Source organism: Manis pentadactyla, chromosome 5 (genome assembly GCF_030020395.1).
Source record: "Manis pentadactyla isolate mManPen7 chromosome 5, mManPen7.hap1, whole genome shotgun sequence".
NCBI classification, from domain to species: domain Eukaryota; kingdom Metazoa; phylum Chordata; class Mammalia; order Pholidota; family Manidae; genus Manis; species Manis pentadactyla.
In genome coordinates, this window is record NC_080023.1 from 64,720,911 (window position 1) to 64,747,649 (window position 26,739).

Genomic DNA, 26,739 nt, shown 5'->3' on the forward strand with positions numbered 1-26,739 from the left:
AGCTCTTTTATCACCCGCTCTTTCTGGCATAGCCCAGAGTCCTCAAGGGTCATTTTCGGAGTGGAATGCTTGCTCTGTCACTCCGCCTGTCTGTTTCCTTCCCCTTCCCCTCGGCAGTTACAGAACCTAGCTTGGCAGTTGCAAACAACTAAATTCAAACCTTATGAAACATAGCACTAATTTAGGCAGTTGTATGCATTTATCTGATAAAATATGTGTATACACACACATACACACACACACACACACACACACACACACAATATGAAGGGAAAGACAAGAGCAGCATTGCTGAAAAAGAATACAGCTAACAACCACCACCACAAAACCACGGATGAAAAGCATGAGCTTTGGCTTTATGTACACTGGTTCTGAGTCTCTCCTGTGCCGCGTACTGGCAGGAAGGCCTTGGACAAATTACTTGATGTCTCTGAACCCCAATTTCCTTATCTCTAAAAGGGAACAAAAAATACCTACTTTTTGTTAGGATGAAAAGTGAGAATATAATCTTTTCTCCTGGGCTAAGAAGCTTTTAGACAACATTGACCTAGTATAATTGCTGGCTCAGCATAAAGTGAGTCTTTATAGTCTACAAGAATGCTTGAGTACACAGCCAACCTGGGAGAAAAGGGGCAGTTGAATATGTTCCTCCAGGGCAAGGTGGAAAGTCTTTCTTTGAAGTCTTTTACATTCAAATGTATCCAGATATTATCAGTGTTTCCCAAAACTTCAATGTGAAGACTAATCACCTGGGGCTCTTGTTCAAATGCAGATTTTTTTCCTTAAATCTGGAGTGGGAGGAGGGCATTCTGCACATTTATCAAATGCTGGGCGTCCACAAGCACTCTTTGATTAGAAGGCCCTGGGGTACACGCAGAAGAACGTGTGCTCTCCCAGACTGGGAACACAGGATTTCCAGGCTCTAAGTCGCCTTCATTCTCTTTCTCATTCTGGGGCAGCAATGCACTTAACATACCCAGTGTTAGTTTTCTTTCCATTAAATGTTATGTCCTTTCACCACGGTTTGATGAAGTAAACTCCTTTTCAAAATGAACTAACAACATTGCTAGCTGCCAGTGGAAACCTCACGAAAGAATTAAATAAAACCATGAGCTAGGTACTCCACAAACACAGAGGGATGAGTTTTGCTGTGGTAAGGTGGGAGTGACAGAGGAAGCCCGCAGCCCCCAAGGGTGGGCAGGAGACCCACCATCTCTGTTAATTATGAAAGTGAGAAGGGGGAAAGTGGAGCTTTGGAGAAGTGGCCTCGTGAACACAAGCGTTTAGGCTTCGTACCTGCCCTTTTCTCCCCTTCCCTCTCCAGCTGCAAGTCAGTACTCGCTCACCTCCCTGGGAGAGGGTGAACCCCATCCTGTGGGGGTGACAGAGGCCCTGGACTTGCCCAGCAGGTTCTGGCCCATTCAAGCCTCCCTCCTCGTATGAGTCTTGGTAGCCAGCAGGAACCAGAGATTTTGAACAGCTTGATTTAACACATGTTTAATGTCAGTGAGGTGTTAAAGTGAAAGAGTTGGCTAAATTTCTCATCTACGATCACCAAAAATAGTTTCAAGGTTAAAAAAAAAAAAAAAATCAACCAAAGCAGCAAACACTTAATTGAAGTCCATTAAAAGTTGAAAATTAGGTTAAGGATTGTGGAAAAACAAATTTAATGAGATCCCACTGCCTTCAAGGAGTTCTAATATTATTAAAGGAGATAAACAATTTTTAAAAGCCACAAGACATGAGTAAACACTCTTAACAGTGAAACAAGTTAAGAAGGTGCAACTAACCAGAGATTGGACTGATGGATCCTATAAAGGTGCAGAGTCTGTGTACGCCCAGTGAGGGCCACAGGGCCGGCTATTCACAAGCATAAACATTGCTGAGTAAAGAAACTGATTAGTGAGAATGACTAAGTGAATGCAGAACAAGACCTTAATTTTTAAAAAATGAAACCCTTTTTTTCCTGTGTTTTTTTTTTTTTTCTTTCCCTGAGCTGATTATCATCTGCTAGCCTCAGGTCACACCCAGCCAACACACTGCCTGCCGTCGTCTTGTTGACAGCTGTAAAGCCAGGAGAGCAAATCACTCCTCACGAGACTTTAACGGGCTTTGTGGTGGTGAGCTGTTTGTATATTGGCAGCTGTATCTGCCGGGGATTTTCTTTAACGATTAGCAGATATTCTGAGTGGAGGCCCATCGCTTTAGAAACAGCTGCTGCCAATCTTCTCACGTAAGAAAACAAGGTGGGGAAGAGGAAGAGTTCCAAACGAGATGTCCTGGCGAAGGTACAGTGACAGCAAAGGGCTGATTCCGAAACATTACAGCTCCCCAGCAACCTGTGATCGGCTCACCTCCCTGGGCTCCTGCCCCAGAGCAAAGTGGAACAGAGGACAAGGGGCTGTGCCCTGTTCAGCTGGGAGGGTGCTTGTGCAGGTCATCCGCAGTTGTATCTCACTTCAATAATACTCAACTGAACAGAGTAATATTCTGGGTACTAAGAACTGGGAAATAAAAACTGTTAGGGTCTATATAACTCTATTCCTGAGCTTAAACATGCTCTATTCAATTAGCACTAATAGAGTGTCTATTAAGTGCCCCCACTAAACCTGTGGATTGTCTTTTATTGTGACTGTAAGTGCATGTGATCAGTAACAGTCTGAGGGAAACTTGCGGAAACTTTGAAATGAGGAAATTTTTTAAAAATCTAGATTTCCAGGTGTCCTTTTAATGCAAGACTAGGTGTTGTCTAGTGTACCTTTCAGGATTTGTCTCATTTCTCATTCTATAGGGTCTCTGCTTTTCTTGTCTTTGAGCTATTTTTACAACTCTAAGATGTAGACTACTCAGGGTGATGCCGACAATTCCTGTTCATAGAAATGCAAATATACTTTGTCAAGGTGAACGTGCAATTTTTTCCACCATATGTAAGAGACCAATTTTGCCTCTAATAACAAATTTATTTCAGTGCTCCTATTGCCTATATATGTGTCTGTTCTTTGAAGTCACCTTTGTACTGGTTTTTACACTACTGGTTCCATCATTCACTAATTGGTTAAATAATATATTTGACAGATGAAAGTCATGATTGACTTATTTTTAAAAATTATCCCTTACCATAGGAAAAACAGGCTAAACAAGGTGTCAAATAGTCATACCTTATTGGCAATGAAGAAAATAGATAAGATCCAAGTTTGTAATTACGAAAGAGGGGGTTTTGTGTATAAAATGAACATTAAAACTTTATGTTGACAACTTTAAATATAGCATGTTACTTTCAGTTTTCCTTTAAGCGTGGTAGCTCTAAATCAGAGAACAATTGGCATCTTTGCATTTTTTTCTCTCAGTGATTATCAAGGGGAATTCTGCAGTATCACTGGAGTAGGGGAGAAAAAGCGCTTCTTCTACCCTCGCACAGTAAGAGCAGGAGGCCGGCAAATTAAACTGACAAAAGATAGATAACCAGGAGAAATCGTTTATTTTGTATGCACACAGGGGAAGAAAAAGTTAAAACCCAAAGAAGTGGTTTCGTCTGGAAGCCTATATACTATTTTAAGAGACGGTGATTGTGGATAAAATAACAGTTCCTGTGGCCAGGATTCTCACCTGGCCCTGGTTGACTAGTTTACTGCACACCTGTGGGCAATACATGGCTGTTGACTCTGTAAAAAGAGGCCCAGAGGACAGCTGCGTGGGACGACTGTGCAGAGAGGCCCAGAGGATGGTTGTGTGGGACGGCTGTGTGGACAGAGGGGCCCAGAGGCAGAGACCGGCTTGCTGCATGCAGACTCGCTCTGAGTGAATGGGATTCTCGTGACTGACCTGCCACCTAGAAATAAAGTTGGGTATAACCCTTTCACCCCAAAGAACTCTTTGCTGTCATTTTCTTTGGTCACACTGAATCCATAGCGAACTTGCCCAGGGCTGAAACCCATTAGCAAGACAGTGATAAATTGTAAAGAAGCGTCTACACAAAGAAAAGAGGTTTGGGCTCCTTGGGATGGTAAACTGGGGGAAGGTAAATACATAGAGGAAACTAATAAAAGTTATTTTCACAAGGTTTGTTTATGTAGACTCATCTTGGTACCAACTTTTTGTCTCCTATGATAAGGGTTGTTCTGGTGATGGAGAGAGGAGAGAGCACACCTTCATAAAGGGAAACTTTATGTTATCTTTACAAGGAGAAATTTATGCCTTGCTTTTAGTCAGAAAGGTAAGGCCAGAGAGCTCCTCCTGTGTCTGCTATTTTGTAATTGCCTTTGATACTGGGATTCTTGTTCATAGAGCCAAAGAATGAACTTCTCAAGTACTCAAGGTAGGAGAACAAGATAGAGACTTTTATTTAGAGATAAAGTGAGAAGACAGAGCTCCTCCAGGAGGGGACAAGAGAGTCCGTGGTGGTGTGTTGTCTAGGGGTTATATGTGCAGTTGAGGATTTTCAGGAATGGGGGTAAAGGGCTACGGGTGCAGACTTGTAAGGCCACTTGCCCTGCCCCCAAGATGGGCTGAGTTGTCCGTTTGCTAGAGAGTGTGTTAAGAATCTTAGTTTTTTACTTCTTAGGCTGTTTATAGTTGGGATTGCTTACCAAATTAGTCTTTTGCCAAGGTTGCATATTACTTGATCAGGATTAGAAAGGGAAAAACAGCACATAGGTACAGTTAAAAATAAGCTGGGCCTTTTAGCAGGCTAAGGCAAATTTTACAGTGTCATGATCTAATTGATACAGTGAAGTCACGGGTTACGCTGAGATACTCTTCTTTATTTGGAGAATACTCAAACATTCCAGGCCAAGTTACTCCTGGCCTTTTGAGCTTTAACTGGTCTCACTGAAGATGTCTATATTCCTAGTCTGGTATCTTTATCCTAGAGAATTAGTGTGACTCTGACTTTGCATAATGCTTAACACAGAGTTTTGATAGGGACTTCTTTGCACATTGTTACATTGTTTTGACTGTAATTATCTTGCTTTGCTATTTTTCTGGAGGCCCTCCCCCTACTCTGTCTAAACCGACAGTCCCTGTCTCACCTTCTGCTCAAAATAATCCTTATGCCAAAGTGGCATATTTTGATCGCTTCCATTGACATCACTTAGACTTCTTTATATATGCTTGTTTCCTGATATTGGTATAATATTTAAATTATTTCTCCTGATATAAATCCCCTTTAAGGCCTTCAGAGCCAGGTCTGGGTTTCTGCAGGGCTGAGCCGCCTTCCTTTCTTTTCTCATCACATCTAGTTCCCAAGACTTCTTGCCATTAGGGGACCACAAAGAAGAATCTAGTTTGGATCAGAACTGTTGTTTTAGTGAAAATAATTAGAGTTATAACTGGTTCAATCTCTAGAGGATTTTAAAAATTATGTAAGAACCAACCCTATTTCATTTTTGACATTTATGCAGCAGCTCTGGCATGTATCTGTTTAACCACTATTATGTACTGCACCTCCAAGTACTGATATGGAGTGAGCTCTGATACAGTAACTGAAAAAAAGCAAGGTGCAGAATTGGGCCTACAATATGCTCCCTTGTGAGCAAAAATGGGAGGGAGATCAGAATCTGTATTAAAATTTGCTTCTATATCATGTGGAAGAATTTGGAAGGATTTTTAAAATTGAAATATAGTTGATGTACAATATTATATTAGTTTCAGATGTATAACATAGTAATTTGATAACCTATACATTAGTAAATGCTCACCATGGTAAGTGTAGTTCCCTCTGTGACCATACCAAGATATTACAATATTATTGGTTATATTTTCTATGCTGTGCTTCATTCCTGTGACTAATGTATTTTGTAATTTGAAGACTGTAGCTCTTTATCCCCTTCCCCTATTTCACCCACCTCTCCAACGCCTTGCCTATGGTAGCCAACAGCCTGTTGTCAAAATTAAAGGGTCTAATTCTTTTTGGCTTGTTTGCTTTGTTTTCTTAGATTCCACATATAAAGGAAATCATGTGGTATTTGTCTTTCTCTAACTTTTTTCACTTAGCATGATACCCTTTTGGTCCATCCACATCACAAATGGATAGATTGCCTTTGTATGGCTGAGTAATATTCCACTGTGTACATGTACCACATCTTCTTTATCCATTCGTCTATCGATGGGCCCTTGGGTTGCTTCCATATCTTGGCTATTGAAAATATCCATATGTGTATAACTGCAATAATCATATGTGTATATATATTTTTTTGAATTGGTGATTTTGTTTTTTGTGGGTAAATTCCCAAAAGTGGAACTGCTGGATGTATGGTATTTCTGTTTTTAGTTTTTTGAGAAGTCTCCACACTGCTTTCCATAACAGCTGTACTAACTGGCAATCCTACTGACAGTGTATGTGAATTCACTTAAAGCTAAGAAAAGATGGGAACAAAACCAAGCATTTGGGAGAAAAAGAAGAGATGTTTTTAGACTATATACCATTTTATGCTTTCTGGTTTTTGAGCCCTATAACTGTATTATTTATTTTAAAAAATTTAACATTTTTCAAAAAAACTTTAAAAAGTTTTTCTAAGTACAATGTAGCCTATTAGGCTTTTTTAAAAGCTCTAATTTAAACACATAACAAAACATAAACATTGAAAGAAAATATGAATTGTTAAACTGCTTGGGTGTGTATATATTTGCATGTGCTATGTGGGCCGGAATGGTGCAGCAGAACAAAAGTTTCAGGTGGGTGTGTGCCCTGGACAGATGATCCCCAGCACACCTAGGGAACAGTCATTATTGACCAATAACAATATGTAGAGCCTTTAGTTTATGACCAGATCAGTTTAAAGAATTAGAAAATTTGTGTTTGAGAAAAAAAGACAAGAAAAAGTGCAAACATACTACTGATACCTGAGATTCTTCCTCCCCACATCCACTCCTAAAGCTCCAAAAGACCTTGGTTTCCAGGGGACCTCTGTTGATACTTACATAGATGTTTAAGAGTCCTCAAGCACTTCATTTATAATTGGAGCTACAATTAAGCATATTTTAGGATGTTTTCAACTTATCAAGTCTTTGGTCTGCATCAGAACTGCATGGTGCATGGGTCAAATGTGTATGCACAGGGTTACATAAAAAATCTTATCCAAAAAAGTGTGAAGTGTAATATTACAGAAATCTTTGATTCATACAGGGCTGTAAAGGAAGGCCCTCACCTCAGCAAGGAGCTTTTACTAACTCTAGGCTTGTCCCCATCCCCATATTAATCCAAATAAAAGTAACATGGAAATAGAACATAAATATCAGAAAGACCACAGAGTTTTGACTTTTCCTAAAATGACCACTCTAATGCCATGTAAACATGTAAAATGCCTCAAAACTGTTTTATTTTTTGAGGGGGCAGTGTCCTGTTTTGTGGACGCCTTAAGCATATGCATAGTTTGCCTCTTGCATAATCCAACAATGGATTTGCTCTACATTATGGTCATCAAGGCAGTGTTTTCTTTCTAGAAGGTACAAGCCCATGGGAGTAAGATGAGTTTTTGAACCCTAGCTCTACTGTTTACTAATTACACAACTTTGGGCAAGTTAATTAACTTTTCTGTATCTCAAGTTCCTCATCTATAAAATGTTCAAAATAACACCCACCGCTCTGGTATCTGTGAGGGCGAAGAATAGTTAACACTTAGGCGTCCTGTGCACCAAGCCCTGCTCTGAAAATTTTACACATGAAAGTAATTTAATCATCAAAATGACTTTATGAGTTAGGTACTCATGTCAAACCTTAGAGGGCTGAGGGATGCTGAATAACTTCCTTGAAGTCACACTGCTGGTAAGTGGCTGAGCCAGGATTTATCCCTGGACAGTATACATCCAGAATTCATGCTCTTCACCACCACAGAACATTGAGAATGCTTGTGGCTTTCAAGTCACTACTCATTAGAGATCTTCGATGTTCTAATGGAGACTAAAATAATAGTGGATTACATAGATAGAATTTTTCTTTCTCAACCAACAGTCGGTGTATAAGCGTTCAAGCCAGGGATGCAGGCTTCTTCTATATTTCTGTTCTTCCAACCCAGTGGAACTGCCTGTGTCACCTGACCCAGGATGGCTCATCATATGCATATTCCAGCCTGCAAGAGGGATGACAGAGAGGCAGGCTGTGCCCTCACTTTAACTGCATCACGCTGGAGTCGTTGGTCTCACTTCAGTTCACTTCCTATTGGGTACCATATGGTCATGAGGATACAGCCAACTGCAAAAGATGCTACAAATGTAGTTGTTAATTTGGAGGAAGAGAGAGAGGAGAATAAAGCAAATGAGGCAAAATTTTTAAAATTTAGAGAATCTGGGTAAAGGGTACATGAGTTATCTATGCTATTCTTGCAATTTTTCTGTAAGCTTATTTAAAAAATTTTTACAATATCTATTTATGATTGAATAAAAAGCAATTATCTGCTACTTAGAACTTAAAAGCCAGGCCCTATGGTAAGTACTTGTGGCAAAAACTGCTGTTTTCCCTATGTCTACTCTTCCTTCCTTCTGAAAGTAATACAACTCTGATTTGGTGGTGCTGGGGTTGCCATCTATTTTTTTTTAATTGTAGATGACATACAATATTTCGTTTCAGGTGTATAACATATTTGACATTTATGTACACTACAAAATGCTCACCACAGTTAAGTGTAGGTACCAGCCACCAGTTTTTAAAAATAAAGTTTGTTAGATCATAGTCATTCGTTTATGTATTTTTTTATGGCTGCTTTTGGGTTACAATGACAGTTCAGTACTTGCCACCAAGACCATCTGGTCCACAGAGCAGAAAATACTGTCAAGCCCTTTACAGAAACAGTTTACTAACCCCTGCTCTAAACCAGGAGGTCTCAAACTTTAATGAGAATTAGAAACACACATACACATGTATGTTTTCTGAGCCATTTGTGTCCTACTCCTTTAATCCTTAATACTTAAGGGTGTATTTCCTAAGAAGAAGGGTATTTCTCACATAACCACTATATTATAATCAAATTTGGGAAATAAAGGTAAATGAAATACTTTTATGCAACCTACAGTCCACATCCCAATTTTGTCAGTTGTCCCAATAATGTCCTCTGCAGCATTTTCTCTCCCCCCGTACAGAATCTGGTCCAGGATTCACACATTCCATTTTTGTATCTTGTGAGTTTTCATATCTTATCCCCATTTTTCAATAGAATTTTAAATATTTTTTTCAATTTTTAGAAATCCCTTCCATATTAGAGATATTAGCCCTTTATCTTTGCTATACACTGCAAATATTTTCTTCTAATTTGTTACCTGATTTTTTAATTTGCCTATGGTAAGTTTTTACCATGCACCCATGTTTCTTATAATGAGTGAAACAGTAATACTTCGGCATCTGAATTTTAAGTCAATTTTAAGTTTTCCTACACTGAATTTATAGTGAAATTCACCCATGTTTTCTTCCAGTACTTGTAGAGATTAATTTTTCACAGTTTGAGCTCAGATTCATTTGAAGTTTATCTTTATGTGAAGCTTGAAGATTGAGTCTAATTTCACCTTTTTCTGAACAGCTGCCCAGTTCAGCAGATGTTATTAAGAAATTTATCTTTGCCCCAGGGATTTGAGATCCCATCCCTATCATATATGAGATTTCCATATGCAGTTGGGTCTATTTCTGGACTTCTAATCCTATTTTATGGGTCTGTTTGATTATGCATGTGCTGGTATCACATGGTTTTAATTATAGAGGCCTTGCAGTATATTTTAATAGCTGGCATGGCTAGTCCCTCCTTTGTCTACTTGGCCATTTTTCCTAGATAGTGCAAGATGTTTATATTTCCACATGAACTTTATTTCATATCAACTTGTCTAACTCCAGAACAAAAAAGTTTTGTTTTTTTTAATTGGGAACACATTAAAATTCTGAATTAGGTACAGAAGTGGTATCTTGATGATTCTGAGACTAGAGTAAAGGACATACTTCCATTTGTTTCAATCTTCTTTTCTGTCTTTCAGGAATATTTTTATAGCTTTCTTTGTTTGGGTATTTAGCATTTTTTACAAACCTATTTTTAAAAAGCCTGTTCCTAAATATTTTATCTTTTTTTTGATGCCTCTGTAAAGAGCATTAAGAGATTTAAAATTTAAAACATTTGAATGATGCATGTTAATTTCATATCCTGCTACCTTGCTGAATTATTTTATTGTTATCTAAGTTTTAGGATTAATTATCTAGGACAGCACTGTTCAATTGAAATATAATGTAGTCATATGTGTAATTTAAAATTTTCTAGTAACTACATTAAAATAACTAAAAGAAACAGGTGAAATAAATGGTAATGGTATATTTTATTTAACTCAATATATGAAAATATTATTTTAGGTATAATCAATAATAAAATTATTAATACGACATTTTAAATTCTTTTTTATAGAAGATCTTCAAAATCTAGTATTTATGTTTACAGCATACTTTAATTTGGATCTTAAGTTTTTATCGGAAATATTTTGTAAATTTAGATTTCATAAATTTTATAGCTGAAAAGTATTTTTACATATCCAAATTGTCCCAAACATACTTAGAAGTTTTCTTGTCACTGAAGTGAGTGCCAAAAAAAATTTTTCATTTAGTTTTTGCATCCACATCGACAAAACTGATTCTTCTTTTTTAGGAGAACTGATTTGACTTTGTAGCAAAATCACGTATCTTTTAAGTAAATTCACTAATTCTTGGGTCAACTAGGTATTACTAATATGAAATTCAAAAGGGTATTCCATAAATTGAAATTCAACTTTGAAGTGAGAAACTAAACCCTCTTCAATCAACAGGGGATAAGAACCTGGATAAATACTCCTGCATGCCATCACTCAGGTAAACAATTCTGAGAGCATTCTGTATGCTTTTCAGGAGGTCATCTAGTATCTGTCCTCAACAGTGACATTAATAATGCATCCTTATGTTAGTTTTTCCTCCTTTCCCACCTCATTCCCTCCTGTGCTTCACCCTGTCGTCTCCTTGGGATCACCTCTTTCAGAAAAGGCCTGCCCCTCAGTCCTTACCTCATGCTCTTGTTTCAAGGCAAGTTCAAGCAAAGACAGAGATCTGCCACGTTTGGAGCATGGGTTATGTCTAAAAGTTGGAGTGTTCATAGAAAAACAAAGTAGAGATATCTGGTAAGTCTTTAAAATATTGTTCTGGAGCTTGAATGAAAAGTGAGAACTAGGAATATGAGTTTAAATTTGTTCCTTATTAAGTAAGGAGAAAGGCAATGTTAAAAATCATAGTCTTTGTAAGAAAATATTCTTATCCTTAGGTATATATATGACTTACTCTTAAAAGCTCAAAAAAAATATGTGTATGTATATATGTATACCTGTACGTGTGTGTGTGTGTGTACTGAGAAAGAGAATCTGGGTAAACAGTGTATGGGTGTTCCTTGTACTATTCATGGAGCTTTTCTCTATTGAAATTATTTCCAAATAAACAGGTTTGAAAAACTATATTATAGAGTACCTTTTCAGAAATAGCAAACTTCCGTCATATAGCTGCAAGGTCAGCAGGCTTTTATCTTTTTACCACCTGCCTATAAAAGTCCTGAAACGCTGACAAAATATTCTCAAAGGCTCCACATTAGGGCTCAGTAAGAAAAAAAAGGAAACACGCACTCGGAAGTGATTTATTAACAGTCACACTTTCCCCCACTCGAAAAACAAAGGGTAATGTTGGCTATTGCCTTTAAAAACTTGGCTGGCCCTTTCTGCTTCTCGATGACCTGGTTTGCAGAAGTCATTTGTGAAAATTCTTTAGAAAATAGTAAAAGAGCTGAGATGCAGGGTTCGAAGGCCATGCACTGACGTCATTTCTTCCCTGGGCTTCTTGGAAACTTTGGTCAGGAAATCTCTTGCTGAGTTAGGGAGTAAAGACAATACAGATATGTGGGGGAGAAACTCTATTAGTGAACCAAAGGTATGCTTGCCAGTGACTTGAGCAAATGCATGTGAGGCAGCCCTAACTTGTCAAGGCTGGGAGAACTTTTATAACTGGTAGTATACAATTCCTTCACTTGGCAGAGTTCTGCTGGGGTAGCTCACAAGTCTCATCCACTCGAAGTACTCATCTGCAGCTTCCATTGTTTTTTTAATGACAGCTGTCAGTGACATCAGTCATCACCTGGTCTCCGCTTAAATGTGTTCAGCAACAAGCAGGTCATTGCGTCTGAAACAGACTACTAAAGTCTGTCTCCTTGTATAAATAACTATGTTCATTGCATTGTTTTTAATTGTAATAAAAAATTGCGAAGAACCTAAATGTCAATCAGTAGCTAAACTGGCAATTTGTTGATATTCTGAGCATTAAAAAGAATAAGTTGGATCTCTCTCTATATATACCTACTTTTAAAAAGTCTACAATATATTGTAGAGCAAAAAAGAAGATTGTAAAAATAGTTTACATAATATCATTCTGAGTTTTGTACAAAGAACTGTAAAGTTTGTATCCAAATTACATAAAACTAACAACTAAGCCTAGAAGTGTCAATTCCAAAGAACTGTAAACTAACTGGTTTTCTGTGGAGAGGATGATGGGAACAACTTATTCTCACTTCTTCTTCACTGAGGGAAAAATTCCTCTTAAATTCTGATCTCTTGATCTTTATTCCTTATTACACTCCTTCGAGTTGTCTGGGCTATATGGTGGGGTATGCTTTTTTCTCCAACTTTATTTCCAGGTAAGCAGAAGGCATTAGAGAAATACACTCCTTGGTGAAGGAGTAGATTAGCAGGTTTGTAGAAAAAGTGCACAGGTGTAACTCAGTCATACTGTCTCTTTCCCTCTATTTGGAATCAGACTCCAGCAGAAATCACCCTTCCACTCTTCCCTTCCATGCTGTAAGTTTTATGGGGTGGACCCTCTTAGGAAGGAGGCTGTGCTTGTATAGCGTTCCCAATGACTGGGGCAGGTAAGGGTTATGCTGGGGTTTGGTATTAGCAAGGCCTGCGGCTGCCTCTCACCTGGACCACATTGCACAGTCGTTCTATGTTAACAAAGCTGACATTTTTTATGTCTGTCTGCTTGACTCTTTATCTATCACTGATTCTGAACTTCAATCAGTAGTAAGTATCCATTGAAGGCTCTCAATTGTGAAAAGAATATTCTTTTTTAATTGTTTATGCTTATATATTCTTTGAATTTTTTGTAATAATGAGCATGTGTGACATAGAGAGATAGATAGGTAACTCAAGATATAGAGACATGAAGTAAAAAAATCTATATCCTCAAAGTTTTTGCTTAGTATTGGACTTCCTGTGTCCTTTTTGATTTGCATTGTCTTTTATACTTTAGTTACTTAATGCAACCACATCTCCCTCCAGGCTTAGAAGGGGTGCTTTGACCTACCCTGTGCTCCCTTGGTCTGTGGGTGCTAATTCTGTTGTTCCATGTGTACTTATTTCCTTGTGATTTAAACCATCTAATTTAGGTTTTATCACAGAGGCCACTGTCTTTCTATTCCATTAAGTCATTGTTAGTCTGACTTGGGAAAAAGCTTTCCTCTTTTTCTAGGCCTTCAGGATAACTTTGCTTTGGTGACAGCCTAAGAATTGTCTCCCAAGCATGTATAGACCATCTCCTTCACTTTCCATATCATGCTCCCAAGACATATAAAATTCTATGCCTTCTTAAATCTTTTTTTCCTTAAGGAAATGTTTTCCCAGTTTTTCAACTATATATCCCATGACATGGTTTTAATTCCTTCTAACATTTGGGCACTCTCCTCTGAATAGCCCCCAGTTTGTTGATAATCATCCTAAAAGGTGTTAAAGAAAGACAGCACATGAATTAAAAATTAGGAAAGAGAAAGTTCCAACGATCTTTCCAGTTAGGGAATATAGACCTAAATTAGAGTATTTTATATAGTCAGAATTAGTATACAAACAATCAAGGAAACATTTTGAATTATTTGCACATGTTTGCATTAAAAGATTAAACTATCTCAGCCTTCTTTAAATTGAAATGATAAAAATACATTCAGGGACTATGGCTTGTGAAATCACCATTTCTCCCTCTTCAGAGCCAGAGGACTCTGCAATAAGATTAGGTTGTTCCCCACCTCCTTGGGCAAATTAAAGTTCTCCTAGTCACTCTCTATCCAATGTTTATTTTCCTTAGAGCACTTACCACTGTTTGAAATATTCTTATCTGTTTGCTGTCTAATTCCACTAGAATGTAAACTCCACAAGAGCAGCAACTTCATCTAGTTTATTTGCTTTTGTATTTCCAGCATGCACCTAGAAGATCTGAAGCATTTTAGTTGATCAGTAAATATCTATTGCATGTGTAAATGGGTGAATAAATAAATAAATCACACTTAAGATATATCTTGATTTACGAAGGAAAAGACAAAGTACAGAAGATTCTAACTAATTCAGTTAATTAGGAAAAGTTTCACTGACAAGTACTAATGATGTGACATTGTTAACAGATAGGCATGTGTATTTAGGAGTCAGTTATAAAAAAAAGAAAGCTAAATAAGTACAGGTTCCTTCTTAATACAAAAATATTCACAGTATTATTTTAAACATTTCTAAACATAAATTTAAATCTTTCCAAGCTTGAAAGGTATTTGCTTACCTAAAAGAACAAGTGCCATCTCAAGAGTACTTATAATCAGAGATTTTTTGACCCAGCCTGAATCCTAGGGCAGCAGTCACCAAAAACAATTCTTAATGCCTTAAATACATACCTAAGTTTTCCCATGTAGCCACTCAAAATCTCTAAAGACTGTGAAAACTTATCAAACTAAACCTACCTTAGCTTATTCAGACTGCTATAACAAAATATAAACTGCTAGTTTATAAATACCAAATACTTATTTCTCCCAGTTCTGGAAGCTGGGAAGTCCAAGATTAGGGTGCTGGCAGATTCAGTGTATAGTAAGAGCCCACTTCCTAGGTGGCTGCCTTTTGATTGTGTCCTCACATGACAGGAGGTGCTATGGAGCTCCCTAGGGTCTCTTTAATAAGGACACTAATCCCATTCACAAGGGCTCTGCTCTCATGATCTAAGCACCTCCCAAAGACCACATCTCCTTACATCATCACGTTGGGGGTTAGGATTTCAACACATGCATTTTGGGGCAATACAAACATTCAGGCTATAGCACAGACACACAAAAAGTGTCAGAGTGAAGAATTGGAACTTAAGTTATTTAACTTCAAGACTGTATTTTTTTTTCAATATAAGATGTTTTCCAGTAGATCAGAATTTGATGGCATGTCAGACATGAAAGGTGAGATATAGGGAAGGAAGAATTTGTAATCTTTTGGAAAGAAGAAACCTGGCATTTACCAAATCACCTGCTTTTCATGGGTCTTAAAATTTGTGTGGTTAATCAAAAAGTGCAGGTCACATTAATAAGGGGCTGTATGCTGTCAGACAAGTCAGTAGCAGGTAATGCCTACAAGCAGCATGCCTGGCATGCTGTGCAGGGAGGGTACCATCCCCATCATCAGCGCCATCAAATAATTCTTGAAGAATCAACTGGATGGCATAACAGGTGTTATACAAAGGAATTAACCCAAGGATTTGAAGCAATAAATTTGATACTGACAAGACTTCATTTCTTGAGTTAACTACAATTAACGGTAAAGCTCAAAAGTGTTGGCAGTGTGTTAGCATGAAACAACTAAGATACAGATCTTTGTCTACGAAGTTTCTTTCTTCCTGTTTCTATGCACTGAAAACCAAATCCATGATCAGTAAGGATTGGTTCAAGGTATAAAAAGTAGCAAAAATGCTGAATTGCTAACTGTATATATTGAAATTAAATGGCAAATACTTGTTCTATCACCTTGAACCTTTACAGTAATTTTTGTCTCTTCTGTGAGATTCAGACTGCATGCAATACTTATGAAAGTAAAAATGTCTTGAGATACAAAAGAATCTATGAGGTCATTTCTAACACTTGTGAAAAGCTTTGAAATGTGGTATTAAGAACATATGCAATTTTTAAAACATTTACTCTATCAACATTTGTTTCAAACCTTTCCTAGCAGAAACCAAAACCTGATATAGTTACTGCTTTATTTTTTTCAAGGCAAATGAAAAAAAAAGGGCTTTGGTTAAAGCAAGTCATGTAGCCCCAAATTTGAGATTCTCATAATTGTTGCAAGTTCTACATTTAAATCTTTAAGTTTTGTTTGGACTTCAAGCAGGAGTGGGAGTATAGACAACTTGGTATTTATGCACAATGTTCCTGGTTACTTTTTGGTCAAAGCTAAGATTTTCCCTTTCTTAATGAATATTAATACTTCCTGTAACACACTTGTTGTTGAAAATACTCTATTTTCTTTCACAGTTGCTGGAAGTTTACTCTGTTTGCATTCTGATTTCACTCAGTTTCTGTGAGGCTTACATTTGAAAGAAATCAATTCTGTAGCTAGATTCATAGAAAATATTTGTTTAAATTCTAAACAATCTGATCAGTAGTGGTTGAAGGGAAAGCTAAGTGACATTAAAGAGGGAACTAGAACATGACATTTCTAAACTACCACTGTCCAAAAGCCATATACATATATCCCAGGGCTGCTTCCTGAAAAAGATCAAATGTCTTCTTTAAAGGACCAGATAGTAAATATTTTAGGCCTTGCAGGCCATATGGTCTCTGGCACAATTATTCAACTCTGCCCTTGTAGCATGAAAACAGTAAGAGATATAAGCAAATATGTAAGCAAATGGGTATAGCTGTGTTCCAATAAAACTTTATTTACAAAAATACGCAGCTGCCTGGATTTGACCTTCAGGCTGTAGTTTGCCAACCCCTGCTCTATCTTATTGTTTGATTGTAAGGAAAAAATACACCTAGAAATGTTTATGGGATTATCTCCCTGAAATTGATGTTGGTCATGATTATACAGAGCAGGCCTCCTCTGTTCTGTCAGCATCCGTTATAAAGCCAGGAAGCAAAAGAGCCTGTAGAATTAGTCTTTACTGAAACTGATTTGATTCATCTGGTGGGGGTGCTGGTCCTGTCTTGGATTTAGTTAACAACTGCTGGCACCATCTTTCATAAGCCTCACACTTAAGAATACTTACTAAATTTTGAAAGGCTGTTCTTGAGTTTTTAATCTTCATACTTTCTTTGAAAATCATGTTTTCCATAAATATAATTGAACATCATGAGAAGTTAAATAATTCAAATACTAAATTATAAATTCTCCTTAGGAAATGAAACAATGTGGCTAATTTTTTAGTTCTGAAAAAATATTTTCTATTTTATCAGGAAAAAAATGTGTACATTTAGGAAAGTGATATAGAATAGACCCCCATCTCAAATCTGTACCAACTCTTAAGAGACACAGAGACATTAAAACCCACACGGCTAGGCTACATAATTATAAATACCCATTTAATTACAGGAATTCAGACAACAAAATAAATCCCTGAAAATGAATAAAAGCCTCTTTTCTTTTCAGTAGTGTAGGTGAAATACATTGCTGATTATCTGAGGATTTTTTGAAAATTCTTAATGGCCTCTTAAATAAATATTTGCTATTATTTTATTTAATCATAAAAGTAATACATACTCATGGAAAATTTGGAAAATATTTTTTTAAAATCCAAAGAAAAAAATAAAATTGTCCATAAATTCATTTTTAACCACAATCACATTACTTTTTTATTTGATGACTTTTGGACTTTTCTAAGCAAAAATTATGTATGCTTAAAACTGAGCTAAAATAGTATTCATTGTTTTGTTACTTGCTTTTCTCCCCCTCAATATTATGTAGTTTTCCTTTATTCTACTACATTTAATCTCTTATGATTGACATATAAATTGTTGCCAATGTTTTCTTATAGACACAGCTGCAATAAATGCCTTTGTAAATAAATCTGTATATCTACTGTCCATTATTTCATTAGGGAAATATTAGCACTAGAATTCTACGGTAAACATTTAGTCTTTCAGAAACATTGAAATAAATTATATTCTCACGAATAATGAGAAGAAGGCTAGGTTGCAAGTGCCCTGTCTGATGCTGGGTATTATCAACCACCTGTTTTCATATGTAGACAGAGCATGATCTAACAAGTCCAGGAGGTAGAAAAGTACATATATTTCCTTCTAAATGGTTCAGACATTTCCCCAGATTTCCTTTATGCTCAGTCTGAGTCAAAACCAAATCTTCAAAAGCAGGACAGAGAGACTAAATTAACATAATAATTTCAGCTACCATATCCATAACTTCCCTTGTCTGATTCATTTGTTCCTTGTATACACATGTGTCTTAGCTCTGAGGCTGCCTTTGTTTCAAGTCACTCAGTAAATTACAAAAGTCAGATCAGCAGCAGCAGAAGTTGGAGCACAACTAGTAGAGAGGAGGGTCTTTTACCCTGACAAATTCAACATTTAATTAAAGTACATTTGTCTATTTATCCATGAGACTAAATAGCTGTGATTTGTTCACACACACACACAAAGATGTGTTTGTTACCCATAGCAAAACATCCATATTTAAAACCCACAAAACCAAATTAGTTTCAAGAAAATTCCCCCAAAATTTCACTATCATAGGCATCAATAAATGTCTTCTTTAAAGGACCAAACAGTAAATATTTTAGGCCTTGCAGGCCATATGGTCTCTGGCACAATTGTTCAACTCTGCCATTGTAGCATGAAAACCGTAAGAGATGCAAGCAAATATGTAAGCAAATGGGTATGGCTGTGTTCCAATAAAACTTTATTTACAAAAAGATGCAGCTGTCTGGATTTGACCTTCAGGCTGTAGTTTGCCAACCCCTGCTCCATCTTCTTGTTTGATTGTAAAGAAAAAATCAACCAAGGAATGTTTATATAATTATCTCCCTGAAATGAAATTGTTGTTTATATGAAGTGAAATCACTCTTTACACTGAGATATGATTTTTATTATTAAACATCAGTTCAGTGAGAGGGATCACATGAAACTACTGACATTTTAAGAAAAGGTCCTTACTTTTGCAGAAGGGGCGTAGAAGGGAAGAGACAAAGAAAAACACTGATGTTGAAAGAGTCTCCACAGGGCTCCTTTGACTCACCCAAATAAAACTGAATACTGAGACTCTTCTCAAGGACTTTAGAGCTTATAAATCTTCATAGATAAGGACCAAGATAGGCCCCCAAGCAAAAACAAAGCTCTGTTCAGCAGAAAGGCTCAACTCTACCAGCAGCAGACAGTGAGTGACAGTCATTACCATCCTAATCATTGTGTTATTTTTCCTGGCAGGTCTGATTGACCTAATTGCCAATTTTGATACTTATTTTACAGATATTTTTCAAATACTAGCTATCATGGCTAGAAAGAGCAAAAGAGCAAAGGACTGATAAAACTGCTTAAAAGTACTTGCAAGAGGCTTAAGAGGACAAAAGAAATGTTCAAATAGAAAGTCAGAACGAACGTATAATTCTTTTATAAAATGACTGTATAGATGCATCATATTGTATACATTTTTTTATCTGTCTGTGTATATGTTTTTTTAAAATTTTATTTTGGTATCATTAATCTACAGATACATGAGGAACATTATGTTTACTAGACTACCCCCATCACCAAATTCCACCCACATACCCCATTACAGTCACTGTCCATCTGTGTAGTAAGATGCTATAGAATCACTACTTGTCTTCTCTGTGTTGTACAGCCCTCCCTGTGCCTCCCCCCAACCCACATTATGTCTGCTAATAGTAATGTCACCTTATTTTTTTCCCCCTTATCCCTCCCTTCCCAGCAATCCTCCCAAGTCCCTTTCCCTTTGGTAACTGTTAGTCCATTCTTGGGTTCTGTGAGTCTGCTCTGTTTTCTTCCTTCAGTTTTTTTCTTTGTTCTTATACTCCACAGATGAGTGAAATCATTTGATACTTGTATTTCTCTGCCTGGCTTATTTCACTGAGCATAATATCCTCTAGCTCCATATGTTTTGTTGCAAATGGTAGGATTTGTTTTCTTCTTATGGCTGAATAATATTCCATTATGTGTATGTACCACTTCTTCTTTATCCATTCATCTACTGATGGACACTTAGGTTGCTTCCATGTCTTGGCTATTGTAAATAGTGCTGCGATAAACATAGGGGTGCATATGTGTTTTTCAAACCGGACTGCTGTATTCTTAAGGGAAATTCCTAGGAGTGGAATTCCTGGGTCAAATGGTATTTCTATTTTTAGTTTTTTGAGGAACCTCGATATTGCTTTCCACAACGGTTGAACTAATTTACATTCCCACCAGCAGTGTAGGAGGGGTTCCCTTTCTCCACAACCTTGCCAACATTTGTTGTTGTTTGTCTTTTGGACGGTGGCGATCCTTACTGGTGTGAGGTGATATCTCATTGTGGTTTTAATTTGCATTTCTCTGATGACTAGCAATGTGGAGCATCTTTTCATGTGTCTGTTGGCCATCTGAACTTCTTCTTTGGAGAAGTGTCTGTTCAGCTCCTCTGCCCATTTTTTAGTTGGATTATTTGCTTTTTGCTTGTTGAGGTGCATGAGCTCTTTATATATTTTGGATGTCACCTCCTTATCGGATCTGTCATTTATGAATATATTCTCCCACACTGTAGGATGTCTTTTTGTTCGATTGGTGGTGTCATTTGCTGTACAGAACCTTTTCAGCTTGATATAGTCCCAATTATTCATTTTTGCTTTTGTTTCCCTTGCCCGTGGAGATATGTTCATGAAGAAGTTGCTCATGTTTATATCCAAGAGATTTTTGCCTATGTTTCTTTCTAAGAGTTTTATGGTTTCATGACTTACATTCAGGTATTTGATCCATTTCAAATTTACTTCTGTGTATGGGGTTAGACAATGATTCAGTTTCATTCTCTTACATGTAGCTGTCCAGTTTTGCTAACACCAGCTGTTGAGGAGGCTGTTATTTCCCCATTGTATATCCATGGCTCTTTTATCATATATTAATTGACCATATATGTTTGGGTTAATATCTGGACTCTCTATTCTGTTCCACTGGTCTGTGTGTCTATTCTTGTGCCAGTACCAAATTGTCTTAATTACTGTGGCTTTGTAGTAGAGCTTGAAGTTGGGAAGCAAGATACCCCCTGCTTTATTTTATTCTTCCTTCTCAGGATTGCTTTGGCTATTCAGGGTCTTTTGTGCTTTCCATATGAATTTTAAAACTATTTGTTCCAGTTTGTTGAAGAATGCTGTTGGTATTTTGATAGGGATTGCATTGAATCTATAGATTTCTTTAGGCAGGATGGCCATTTTGACAATATTAATTCCTCCTAGCCAAGAGCATGGGATGAGTTTCTATTTGTTAGTGTTCTCTTTAATTTCCCTTAAGAGTGTCTTGTAGTTTTCAGGGTATAGGTCTTCCACTTCCTTGTTAGGTTTATTCGTAGGTATGTTATTCTTTTTGATGCAATTGTGAATGGAACTGTTTTCCTGATTTCTCTTTCTTCTAGTTCATTGTTAGTGTATAGAAAAGCAATAGATTTCTGTGTATTAATTTTGTATCCTGCAACTTTGCTGAATTCCAATATTAGTTCTAGCAGTTTTGGAGTGGAGTCTTTAGGGTTTCTTATGTACAATATCATGTTATCTGCAAATAGTGACAATTTGACTTCTTCTTTACCAATCTGGATGCCTTGTATTTCTTTATTTTCTCTGATTGCCGTGGTTAGGACCTCCAGTATTATGTTGAATAACAGTGGGGAGAGTGGGCATCCATGTCTTGTGCCCAATCTTAAAGGAAAAGCTTTCAGCTTCTTGCTGTTAAGTAAGATGTTGGCTGCGGGTTTGTCATATATGGCCTTTATTGTGTTGAGGTACTTGCCCTCTATACCCATTTTGTCGAGAGTTTTTTATCATGAATGGATGTTGAATTTTGTTGAATGCTTTTTCAGCATCTATGGAGATGATCATGTGGTTTTTGTCCTTCCTTTTGTTGATGTGGTGGATGATGTTGATGGATTTTCGAATGTTGTACCATCCTTGCATCCCTGAGATGAATCCCACTTGATCATGTTGTATGATCCTCTTGATGTATTTTTGAATATGGTTTGCTAATATTTTGTTGAGTATTTTTGCATCTATGTTCGTCAGGGATATTGGTCTGTAATTTTCTTTTTTGGTGGTGTCTTTGCCAGGTTTTGGTATTAAAGTGATGCTGGCTTCATAGAAAGAGTTTGCAAGTATTCCCTAATCTTCTATTTTTTTGGAAAACTTTAAGGAGAATGGGTATTATGTTTTCTCTGTGTGTCTGTTAAAATTCAGAGCTGAATCCATCTGGTCCAGGGGTTTTGTTCTTGGGTAGTTTTTTGATTACCGATTCAATTTCATTGCTGATAATTGGTCTGTTTAGATTTTCTGTTTCTTCCTTCGTCAGTCTCGGAAGGTTATATTTTTCTAGGCTATTGTCCATTTCTTTTAGGTTTCCATCTGGTTAGCATATAGATTTTCATAGTATTCTCTAATAATTCTTTGTATTTCTGTGGTGTCCATTGTGATTTTTCCTTTCTCATTTCTGATTCTGTTTATGTGTGTAGATTCTCTTTTTCTCTTAATAACTCTGGCTAGAGGCTTATCTATTTTGTTTATTTTCTCAAAGAACCAGTTCTTGGTTTCATTGATTTTTTTCTATTGTTTTATTCTTCTCAATTTTATTTATTTCTTCTCTGATCTTTATTATGTCCCTCCCTCTGTGGACTTTGGACCTCATTTGTTATTCTTTTTCCAGTTTCAATAATTGTGACTTTAGACTATTCATTTGGAATTGTTCTTCCTTCTTTAAATAGTCCTGGATTGCTATATACTTTCCTCTTAGAACTGCCTTTGCTGCATCCCACAGAAGTTGGGGCTTTGTGCTTTCATTGTCATTTGTCTCCATATATTGCTTGATCTCTGTTTTAATTTGGTCATTGATCCATTGGTTATTTAGGAGCATGTTGTTAAGCCTCCATAAGTTTGTGAGCCTTTTTGTTTTCTTTGTAAAATTTATTTCTTGTTTTATACCTTTGTGGTCTGAGAAGTTGGTTGGCAGAATTTCAATCTTTTTGAATTTACTGAGGCTCTTTTTGTGGCCTAGTATGTGGTCTATTCTGGAAAATGTTCCATGTGCTCTTGAGAAGAATGTGTATCCTGCTGCTTTTGGGTGTGGAGATCTGTAGATGTCTGTTAGGTCCATCTGTTCTAGTGTGTTGTTCTGTACCTCTGTGTCCTTACTTATTTTCTGTCTGGTTGATCTGTCCTTTGGAGTGAGTGGTGTGTTAAGGTCTTCTAGAACAAATGCATTGCATTCTATTTCCTCCTTTAATTCTGTTAGTATTTGTTTCACGTATGTCAGTGCTCCTGTATTGGGTGCCTATATATTTATAATCTTTATATTCTCATGTTGGACTGAGCCCTTTATCAATATGTAATGTCCTTCTTTATCTCTTGTTACTTTCTTTGTTTTGAAGTCTATTTTGTCTGGTACAAGTACTGCAACACCTGCTTTTTTCTCCCTATTGTTTACATGAAATATATTTTTCCATCCCTTGACTTTTAGTCTGTGTATGTCTTTGGGTTTGAGGTGAGTCTCTTGTAAGCAGCATATAGATGGGTCTTGCTTTTTTATCCATTCTATTACTCTGTGTCTTTTGATCGGTGCATTCAGTCTATTTACATTTAGGGTGATTATTGAAAGATATGTACTTATTGCCATTGCAGGCTTTAGATTTGTGGTTACCAAAGGTTCAAGGGTAGCTTCTTTACTATCTAACCTTCTTACTTAACTCACTTATTAAGCTATTATAAACACAGTGTGGTGATTCTTTATTTCTCTCTCTTCTTATTCCTCCTCCACTATTCTGTGTATGTTAGGTGTTTTATTCTGTACTTTTTTGTGTTTCCTTTGACTGCTTTTGTGAATAGTTGATTTTATTTTTTGTCTTTAGTTAGTATTTGGTTGTTCTGCTTTCTTTGGTGTGATTTTATTTTCTCTGGTGACATCTATTTAGCCTTAGGAGTGCTTCCATCTAGAGCAGTCTCTTTAAAAATATACTGTAGAGATGGTTTGTGGGAGGCAAATTCCCTCAAGTTTTGCTTTTCTGAAAATTGTTTAATCCCTCCATTAAATTTAAGTGATAATCATGCTGGATACAGTATCCTTAGTTCAAGGCCCTTCTGTTTCATTGCATTAAATATATCATGCCATTCTCTTCTGCCCTGTAAGGTTTCTGTTGAGAAGTCCGATGATAGCCTGATGGGTTTTCCTTTGTAGGTGACCTTTTTTCTCTCTATGGCTGCCTTTACTCTGTCTTTGTCTTTGATCTTTGCCATTTTAATTATTACATGTCTCGGTGTTGCCCTCCTTGGTCCCTTGTGTTGGGAAATCTGTGGGCTTCCATGGTCTGAGAGACTGTTTCCTCCCCCAGTTTGGGGAAGTTTTAAGCAATTATTTCTTCAAAGACACTTTCTATCCCTTTTTCTCTCTCTACTTCTTCTGGTATCCCTATAATGTGAATATTCTTCCATTTGGATTGTGTGTGAACACAGTTCTCTTAATATTCTTTCATTCCTGGAGGTCCTTTTATCTCTCTCTGCCTCAGATTCTCTGTATTCCTGTTCTCTGATTTCTAGTCCATTAACAGTCTCTTGTACCTCATCCAGTCTGCTCTTAAGTCCTTCCAGAGATTCTTTCATTTCTGTAATCTCCCTCCTGACCTCATCCCTTAGCTCTTGCATATTTCTCTGCAGGTCCATCAGCATGGTTATGACCTTTAATCTGAATTCTTTTTAAGGAAGATTGGTTATATCTATCTTCCCGGGCCCTCTCTCAGGGGTTGTCTGGATAATTCTGGACTGGACCAAATTCTTCTGCTTTTTCGTTGTGATAGAGGTAGTCATAGGCAGGTGGCCCATGTGTCAGCTGGGAGAACAAAGTCCCTTCCTGCTTGCTGGCTGCCTTACCCTTCTCCGCTGCCTGTACCAGTTACCTGCACACCGGGAGGAGCCTCCAGGTTAATCCCCTGAGCTGCCACAGGCAGGGCAGCCCTCTGGGTAGCCCAGAGCCCTGCAGAGAGTGGCAGACATGCCGGCTGTGCTCTCCTACGAGAACAGCGCCCTTTCTTGCCTTGTTCCGTTCTCCTTTGTCTATGTCGGGTGCTGCCCACGTGTTACAGCCTCTGGGTCTGGCCCAGGTAGCTGCACGCTGGGCAGAGACTCTGGGCAGCTGCTGTGGGTTGGCCACTCTCTGGCTGCTTCGCCGCTGCGGCAGGGCCACACCAGCCAGGGGTACCAATGGCAGGCTGCTTATCGCCATGAGGGGCTTCAAAGCTGCAATGCCACCCAGGGGTTTGGGGTGCCTGAAGTTCCTCAGGATTCCCAGCCTGCTGGGCTGAGTGTGCTGGGACAATTCTGTGCAGCTATGAAGCCCCTGTCTCTTTAATACTTAAAAAAATTGCTCGCTTTTCTTTTGTCCCAGGGGAGCTGTCTGTGGGGACCCGTTTGCTGATTTAACTTTTCCGTTTCTCTAATATTCAGCACACCATGCAATGTGTGTCTTTGCTCCCTGTGCAGATTACTAGGGCTGGTTATTTAGCAGTCCTGTGCTTCCAGTCCCTCCCTACTCTGATTCTTTTCCTCCCACCGGGAAGCTGGGGTGTGGGGAGTGCTCGGGTCCCGCCGAGTCATGGCTTTGTATCTTACCCTTTTTGTGAGATGCTGAGTTCTTGCAGATGTAGATGTAGCCTGGCTGTTGTACTGTATCCTCTGGTCTCTCTTTTTGGAATAGTTGTATTTGTTGTATTTTCAAAAGTATATATGGTTTTCGGAGGAGATTTCTGCTGCCCTACTCATACCACCATCTTGGCTCCTCCACCTATGTACATTTTTATAGTGTCACTTGGCTTTATGAATGAGAGGAGTTATTTGTCAAAGAGCTAACCTGTTCAAAAGTTTAGAGGAGAGTTTTTATTCTGTTCCTTCATGACACAAAACTTTCTGCCAGATTAATGATGGCCACAAATCCTTTGGTAGTACTACTGAGAAATGGGCTTTATACCCTCTCAGATTCTCTGACTAATAGAATACAGTGGAAGTGAACTTGTGCCAGTTTCCAGTTCCGGGTCTTCACAGCCCAACCATTTTCATTTTTTGTCTCTTGTCACACTAGCCCTTGGAGGCCTGACTGAAAAAGAAGTCCAACCACTCTGCCGAAGAGTAAGAGGTCCTGCTACCCGCAAACATAGTGAGGTTCTGATATTATATAAGTGGGACAAGGACCCAGTTGAGCCCAGCCATCCAGGCATCCCACCAACACACCAGGCATGTAGACAAAGCCCTCTTGGACCCTGAAGCGCAGCTCAGTTACAGTACACCGAATTGAAGAGTCACCTACTAAACCCTTGCCGAGTTCCTGAGTCACAAAATTGTGAGATATAATAAAAGTTTTGTTGCTTTAACAGAATAAATTTTGGTGCAGTTTATAATACAGCAATAGTAACTTAAACAGTATATATGAATGGCAAACAGCAAGAGACATATATATATATGCATTCTGTAGTAATTAATTAATTTGTGTTCCTCCCCTTTATTTTCTGGTACTGTCAATAAAATGTACATCCCCAGCTTTTTGCTACTCTTTGGGTATAGTCATCTGAAAGTTATATTTTACTTCTTAAACAATGAACTTTACCAAGAAATATCTAAGATTCTTATTGACTCAATTCCAAATAAAAAAGTATGTTTAAAAAATTTTAAAGCCTGCCACAGAGTCAGTGTGAATTGGCAAACAGATGTAAAAAATAAGCAATGGACCAAACAGCAGAATGCAG

The 26,739-nt window shown here is 37.7% G+C and overlaps 1 long non-coding RNA gene across 1 annotated transcript in view; it reads left to right on the forward strand.

Moving 5' to 3' along the window:
- The window catches only part of LOC118923050 (uncharacterized), a 112,886-nt gene extending 86,525 nt beyond the window's left edge, over positions 1-26,361 (forward strand). Inside the window, exon 4 of the long non-coding RNA XR_008997774.1 lies at positions 26,079-26,361. This is a non-coding gene — a long non-coding RNA (uncharacterized LOC118923050). The remainder of the gene's footprint in view (positions 1-26,078) is intronic.
- The last annotated feature ends 378 nt before the right edge of the window (positions 26,362-26,739 follow it).